This window comes from Cervus canadensis, chromosome 5 (genome assembly GCF_019320065.1).
Source record: "Cervus canadensis isolate Bull #8, Minnesota chromosome 5, ASM1932006v1, whole genome shotgun sequence".
Classification (NCBI taxonomy): Eukaryota; Metazoa; Chordata; class Mammalia; order Artiodactyla; family Cervidae; genus Cervus; species Cervus canadensis.
This window is the reverse complement of record NC_057390.1, coordinates 72,461,013-72,469,694: the sequence shown is the minus strand read 5'-3', so window position 1 is coordinate 72,469,694 and position 8,682 is coordinate 72,461,013.

Here is an 8,682-nt window from a genome sequence, read left to right as displayed (position 1 = left end):
ATAGCTTTCAATTTTTTTTTTTTTTTTTTTGCCTCCCAGTTTGTTTTGTTTTGGCAACCCTTGGAAACCAATCTAGGTATGTATAATAATGAGAAAAAAATTGATTTCAAACCTTGCCAAATTTGAAGAAAGTTACTTTTTCAGGAAGCCAGAAATAGATTTAAGTGGAGGCATTGTTGGGAAATTTGACTGGAAATGTCAACTTGATATAGAAGATTTTAAAAAGTTAGAAGTATACATCAGAGATGATATTCACCCAGTACACTTATATATTACTAAATATTTTAAGTATTATTTTTGTGCATGTACCCTAGTAAGTGGTATGAACTTCAAACTGGAGGCAAATGAAGCCTTAGAATAGTTTACACTGGGGAAAGAAGCATAATTTATTTTATTTATTTTTTTTTTTTTTAAGGAAACCTACTTTGAATGTCCCATATGCCAAGGTATGTGAGGAGGAGTGGGTTGAAAGTATATAAGCTGGGACACAAACTAGGAGGATGTTACCATGAATGAGATGAAAGACTAAATTAGGTGGTTAAGGAGTACCACTTTCCATAATGATGGCCTAACTTGTATCAAATAAAGAAAATCATACTGAAGTCAGAGACCAATCAAAAGCAGGTATAAATTAGCTGGGATATGACCCTGAAACCAATGAAACAAACTACGTGAGATCCACACTAAACCAGTTCTTCCTCTGAGGACATTCACATGTTCACATTATATGGTAGATAGAGCTCAAGCCAAAAAAGAAAAATGAGAGCTTTTCAGATGAGGATTAAGAGAAAAGTTCTGAGCTGCCAAGGAGGTGAGAAATTGAAGAAAGGAATCCCCCAGAAAGGAAACAAAAACAGAGATCACCAAAATCTCCTTAAAAAAGCCATTTAAATCTTGATTCATTTCTGATCTGGATATACACAGAGCAAGAATAGAAATCAGGTTTTGAATGGAAAGAATTAGAAGAGTAGGAAAGCTAAAAGACTTGAGCAATAGCAGCTCAGTGCTGGGTGGGAAAACTTCAGCGTTCAATTCCCACCATGTTAGAAGGAACTGATAAACTCAGAGTTACTGAGTTACTTTTAAAATCCTTGAAGGACAATTCCATAAAAGGAAGAATATATCCAGACGAAGACCTTACCTGCTGACTGAACACAGGCCATTAGGTCATTACAGAGCACTGAATACACATCACTGTGTTATATAGTAGATTATTAGTTACCAGTTTTAAATATAGTAGTGTGTATTTATCAATCCCAATCTTCCAATTTGTCCCTCCCCACCTTTGTCTAAAGGAACATGGTCATTAGCACTTTATATTGGAGTTCAAATTACATGTAGATGTAAGAGTATATGACTAAATTAACACCAGAGAAGGAAAGGTACATTGACTTATATTTTTACAAAATTTTTATATTAGAGGTGAAGTACTAAAAAGATCAGGATGCATGTTACAATTCCTCAAGCAACTACTAAAAAGTTAATACAAAATTAAAGCAAAAAAAAAAAAAATTAAAGCAAAAATCCCATTAGAGAAATACATAATAAACTACTAGAAAACATTTTCTGATTAAACTACATGCAGGCAAATGGAGGAAAAAATGAGAGGGGACAAGCAAAAAACAAAAAAATCAAGGTGCTAGGTTTAAAACCAATCATATAAATATATTCCCTCAATTAAGAGAATATCTTATTCAGTTAAACTGGACTTAAATGACAGATTAACTATATCTAAATACAGTAAATATAAAGGTAAACAGCTGGAAGTAAAAGGATGGAAAAAACAGTTTCAATTATCAAGTTTAAGAAAGTGGAGTAGCTCTAATAATATCAGCCTTTTAAGACAAAAAGTATCACTTGAAGTAAAGAGAGGCATTTCATAAGCTTAGAAGGCTAATTTTGTCAAGACACATTAGAATACTGAATAAAAATAAATATATATCTAATGACAGATTTTTAAAATACATAAAGGAAAAAATCCTAAAGCGAGAAATAAACATAGCTAGAGATTTCAACGTTCCTTTTGTTAGTAATTGATAGACAAGTAGACAAAAACTTCAATGACAAAAAGAATATTTGAATAGCAATAGAAGTTATCTTGATTTAATTAACATTTATGCAATATTGCATCTGAAAATTTTAAACACATTCTGTTAAAGTGGATGTGGATAGTACACCAAAAAAAGATTGTGTGCCAGACTAGAAAACAAGTCTCATTACTTTTAAAAGATTGAAATACCTCAGAGTTTATTTTCTGACAACAGAATTAAACTACAATCTATAATGATAATCAGTTCTGATCTTACAAATTTATCTAAAAATGAAAAAAATGAATATCAAGAATAGCTTCATACCAATGAAATCAACTACCTACAATGGAAAAACTCCTCAAAAAAACAAGAGTTCATGAAATTGACCACTGATAGAAATAGGAAGTACATGGGGTCGCAAAGAGTCGGACATGACTGACAGCAGCACGTTTCACATTTCAGAAACAGAAAACGTGAGTACCCTACATCTTCTGAAAGAAATTGCATTTGTAACCTAAACCTTTCCCAAAAAGAAAACTCCAGGCCCAGATGGCTTTACTAGGAAACTCTATCAAGCATTTAAATTACAAATGACACCAAGCTTATGCAAACTCTTTTATAAAATAGAAGTTGAGAGAACACTTCAGAACTCACTTCATGAGGCCAATCTGACCCTGCTATCAAAACTTGTCTGGGACCAGACAAGAAAGGAAAATTACAGATAAAACAACTAGAAAAGATAGAAATTCAAGGTAATGTGAACACCAATTAAGTATTTGATTTTATTTAAGAAACTGCTGTATGTTTTGATGTGGCAATGGTATTTCAACCATATTTTAAAATAACTATCTTTTGAAAGATGTACTGAAATATTCCTAGGTAAAGTGGTGTCAAGTTGAATCATATAAAATGGATCTCTTTATTGCTCAAGAAACTGTCAAATATTAGCAATTTCACAATTCAACCTAATGTAATATCTGGAACTTTCTTCATTATAGTTCAGTAGTACAGAAGATGAAATATATACATAGGGGAAAAGAAAACAAAAATAATGAGATGATTGCTGTATTTGAATACACCATTTGCCTCATGACCATTTTCATGATCTAAAAGCTCTGCTGTTTGTTCTGCCAGTCACATCACCCCTGCTGCCTGTGCAAAGGGACACATTTCAGATCCCAGGAAGAGGATGCTGCACAAGAACTAAGCATGCTTCACACAGCCTGGACGTTGTCACCTTGAAAGATCTGTGTGCGTCAACTCTGAATGCCCTGGTCACAGCATTTTTCATAAGATAGCCCATCTGTTTCATAAGCTGTAAGAGCCATTTCTATTCAGCTATTCTCTCTCATGCATTCCATTTGGAAATTCTTCAGCAAAACGAAGCCTCTTTATAAATCACAGCACATTAGTAAATTGTTCTGAATTATACTTGAATTAGTCAATTTTTGAAGACTGTTACACACATTATCTTTCTTGTAAATTTCAAAAGGCATCACAAAGTGTAATCTAGTCACTGATTTACAGACTTGAATCTTTCAAAGGAGGGATTCGGATTCACTTTGTGTCCTTGAGTTGCTCAATCTGGCATTTAGATAGGAAATATTGTCTAACACATGGGAAATTGGTTCCTCATTCTCCTCCTCCTAGGACAAAAATTCATCATTAGAATATCTAAATATAAATTCTACTCTCAACTTTAAACCTTAGACAGGCACACACAGACACACTCACACATACACAATCTGACAGATCTTCTTCCATCATTTTATCTACCATTTCCTCCACTGACTGAGAAATATGCTGTTTCATGTGCATTCCCTGGCTGTCACGGTACTCCACAGTACTCCAGTGGCTCAGCTTCTATATCAGTTCAGGTCCAATCGGGAAAGAGAAACCTCATTGCAATTTTAAACAGGGGTAGCTTGATATAAAGAATATTAAGCTCTGATTAGCAAGTAACTGTAAAAATGTAATAAGAACTTTAAAGGGTACCCTAGGACTGATGGTAGGTGTGTAAGGAAAGATAAAATTGGAAGGGAGATGCTTCTCCAAGGTCAGGGTTCAGACCCCACTGAAGAACGAGTCATCTATTATGACTTGCAGACTACCTAGTTCTCAAGAAGTTGACTAGTTTTCACAATTGATCACAACTGCTGAGGAAGTACAAACAATAACCTCCAAGTCATATGTAAGTCAACATCAGTGAGCAGACAGACAGGGAAGAGAGCCAGAGAACTGTGAGAAATTGAGTGCCTGGGCTGGGGTCGTGGGGTGTCTGAGGTCCTGGGCTCTGGGTGTGTTGGGGCAGAGCTAGGACTCCCAGGCACACTCACACCACAGACCCATCGTGCAGCCAGAGCAGGCAGAAGCAAACACAGCCCCCTGGAAGAGAAGTCCCCTTCTCACAAAATGCCCCTCACTGCTCTCTCCTGACAAAGCTTCAGGTCACACTCCCCATTAAGGAGAAAGGTTTAATCCATTATACAGAGTTAAGTACTAAAGGATAAATCTAGAGCTGAGAGACAAAACATCCAGTTGTGGCTAGTGGATTTCTGAATTTCACGTATAGACACAGTCTCCCAAAAGTGAGCCAAGATCTAACTTTGTGATTTCCATGGCATCTTGAGTTCCATGAGCACACTTTTCATCTAAGTATCACAGATTCTTCATGTCATGGTCAAGACTCTCATACTGAGCTCTGCAGCTGGGCTTCCTTGGACTAAATTCTGGCTATCCACTTTTCAACTACGTGACTTTTTGCTCCCAGTCATGTCTGACTCGTTGCAACCCCACAGACTGTAGCCCACCTGGCTCCTCTGTCCATGAGATTTTACAGGCAAGTATACTAGAGTTGGTTACCATTCCCTTCTCCAGGGGATCTTCCCAACCCAGGTATCGAACCCTCATCTCTTGCATCTCCTGCATTGGCAGGAGCATTCTTTACTACTAGTGCCACCTGGAAAGCTCATGTGACTTCAACATAGTTATTTATTCTGTTTCCTCATCTAAAAGGGAGAAAGATTAGCCTCACTCCTGGAGTTGTTGGAAAAATTAAATGACTTAATATGTGTGAGAGCTCAGGATAATCCCTAGCTCATTGTCAGAGCTCAATAAACAATAGTATTTAAAAGTACTGTTGATGGAGCATGTATGAAGTAGGTCCCTTACCTCTCTGGAAAGAACAGAAGCCTGGGAGCCAGTCTTCTAATTACATTTACTCACAGGTTCAAGTATTTCTCTCATCAACCCTTATTGGCTTTATTGTGTCTCCTCTTGCAAGCCATGGAAACTATGCTGACATTGTATTGTGCTTAAATTCCATAGAAAGTTCATTACATCAAAATTCCCCCAGTGTTTATCTCTCCATTGACTCTTCCAAATATGTCCTCCTCTTTCTCTCTTCACTTACACGGTACAACCTGAGATACTTTCCCCAACCATTTCTCTCTCAGTCTGTACACCGACACATTAAAGCATGCTCTATAAACAGAAAGGCAACTTGTTTAGGGGTCAAAAAAAAATGATGCTCAATTTTGAAATTCTAAATTTGAATGTCCTCATTTTCTGAACATGTTTCCTACTTCATTTATTTAAAACCTAATTTATGCAATGAGATTGCCAGGAACATATGCCAGTTAGTCTTAAATGCTAAAATGAGAATCACTAGGTTTCCCACTACGACCTTTGGGTATAGCTCTCGTCTTCCAGTTTTGAAATATTCACTTCTCTTGGGGGTGGGCAGGTGGGTGGGGGATAAAATTAACACTGAGACACTTCTATTTTATAATTCCTTCTCCACTTCTGCTCATTATTCTGAGTGTTAAACCTAAACTTTTACTTCGTTACCTTTCAAAATGATTAATGTTAGGTCAGGTCAAAAATCTTTTGTTTCCAAGTCCAAAGGGCCAAGAAGGATCAGACTTCTGACATGCTCCAGGCCAGTTCAGCAGAAGGAAACAAGTAGAGCCTGGGGGCATGTTGACAGCTCCATCTGCATACCTCCACCATGGAAGTGACACGTTATATTACAGTGATTCTAATGCTCCTATATGTCCCACTAGACTGAACATCCCCATGCAGACGATACTGTGTCTTATTCATGCTATTATGCCAAGTGACTAGGATAGCTTTAGCACAGAGTATGTCCATAATAAGTGCAGTATATAAATGAATGACTGAAATTTGCATAGTCAAAGTTTCCCTAGCTCCTTTTCCTAAATCCTTTTCAGGAAACACAATGAATCCAGATATATAGTTTAGAAATAATATCTTTTTTTTTTCCAATCTGCAGGATACAGTAAAACATTTCCACCAAAGCTAAATGACTCACAGGATTTATTTCTGCCTCAACTTTTACAAGCATAGAAAGTTCATTACATCAAAATTCCCAAATATGGAAATTCCCAAATATGGACTCTTCCAAATATGTCCTCCTCTTTCTCTCACCCAAATGAAACACCCAAATGTTCACAGGATGACCACATGACTATTTATCCTATTTGAGGATATCAATGACAAAGATACTTAAAATCAACAAGGAGAGTCTCCATAATAACAACTTTCTTCGGCCCACCTATTTTCCTGCATCAAAGGCAAGGGTGCCTCAGTAAAGCAAGTTTCAAGTAAAGAATCAGGAAGACTTCATGAGAATTCAGATAGAAGTATTTCAATGCTAATCCTACTTACATTAGAGCAAACCCAGCTACAAAGAAAAACAAAGAAACATCAAAGGATGAATGCAAAACGCAAATACTCATATGTGGTAAATCGATCATAACCCATGGTCTAAAGCCCCAAACACAAGGTATCAGCAAAGAGGCTAACCAATTTTCCAAGCCAAGCCAGAAGTAAGAAAACACATGATTCATAGTACCTAGAGAGATAGAAAGAGCAGATTAAATGGATAAATCAAAGCAAAATGTAGGAGGATTTTTTTGGAGAATCAAATAAAGAAGGTGACAGATCTGACTTGTCTATGGCAGGCAGATGGATGACATTCCTACATTTCTTTAGGTCATCCCCAGGTAGACCACAAGGATGACAACAGAGACGAGAGGAGCTCAGAAAAATACAATAGCCACATTGCAGAATGTTCTGGAAAGATAACTCATCGACTCCTTATTCATTTATGCAGCAAGTCTTTGTTGAGTACATCAGATGCCATACACTTCTCCAAAAAAACAAGATAAATCAGATAACATTCTTACCACAAGAACACACAGTGTTTGATGCTACTAAACATATATGTAAAGAATCAAACTTTTGTTCTATGTTTTAGTGTCATAATGGAAGCAGGGACACTTGCATGAGAAGACAGAAGTATAAAATATTAAGTATGGTACGTGGCAGATTAGCAGATTAAATTACAGTGTAAACTGCCTTTGGTTTATCCACCTTCATCTACTCTAATGAATACCAGAGACTAAGTTAGCTTAAACAACAGAAATGTATTTCTCACAGTCCTGGAGGCTGAAAGGTCAAGGTGCCAATCAATTAGGTGCTGGTGAGGACAATCTTCCTGATTTATAGACTGCCACCTTCTTGCTGTATCCAAACATGATGGAGACAGACAGAAGCAGCAACGTCTCTCCTGTCTCTTTTTATATTAATCCAATCATGAGGGCCTCCCCATCACAACCCAATTACCTTCCAAAGGCCCCATCTCCAACTAATATCGCATTAGAGATTAGGTTCCAACCCAAGAACTGTGGGAGGGAAGGGGTTCAAACATTTGGTCCAATGCAACTTTCATCTTTTCCTTAGACCACTGCAAACACTTATCACTGTGTTTCCCTCCAGTCTGGCCTGTTTCCATATTTATTTCCTATAAAGTAGTTAGACTGATCTTGCAAATGTAGATCTGATTATGTCATAGCCCTTCTCTAAACTCCTTTTTTGCTTCTCATTCTACTTAGAGAAAATCACCTTTCACATAATTTATAAAACCTGCAGGGTCAAACCTTGTTTCATGTCCATTTCGTCTTGCTGCATTCTTCCCCTTAACTCTCTCAGCTCCACCTACATGCATGTATTAGTTTACCAGCACTGTCATACAAAATACCTCAGACTGGATGGCTTAAAATACAGATATGCCTTTTATCATAGTTCTGGAGGCTAGAAGTCCAAGATCAAAGTGTTGGCAGGTTTAATTTCTCCCAAGGCCTTTCTTTTGGACTCTCATGGTGTCTTCACAGTCTTTCTTCTCATGCATATAGATTCCCTGATGTATCTTTGTGAGTGTAATTTTCTCTTCATGTAAGAACATGAGATTAGATTAGATTATGGCCTAAACTAATTATTTCAACTTAATTATCTCTTTGAAGACCTTATCTCCAAATGCAGTCAACATACTGAGATAGTGGGCATCAGGGCTTCAAAACTTGAGCTTGGAGAAGGAGACACAATTTAGTCCATAATAATGCAATTATTTTCATTTCCTGAAACACCCCGTTTTTTCTCAGTTGAAGTCTTCACACATGTTATTAATACTTTGGGGTGTTTTTCCTCTTTGCTTCAATAAGTTACCATTTATTCATTCTTCAGATCTCAGGAAGTTTTTCCCTAAATATCAATGTTGACTGAGTCTTCCCATTATATACATATCCTTAAATCTTACAGAAATTTGTTCTCTTATAAATACAAGCTTAGT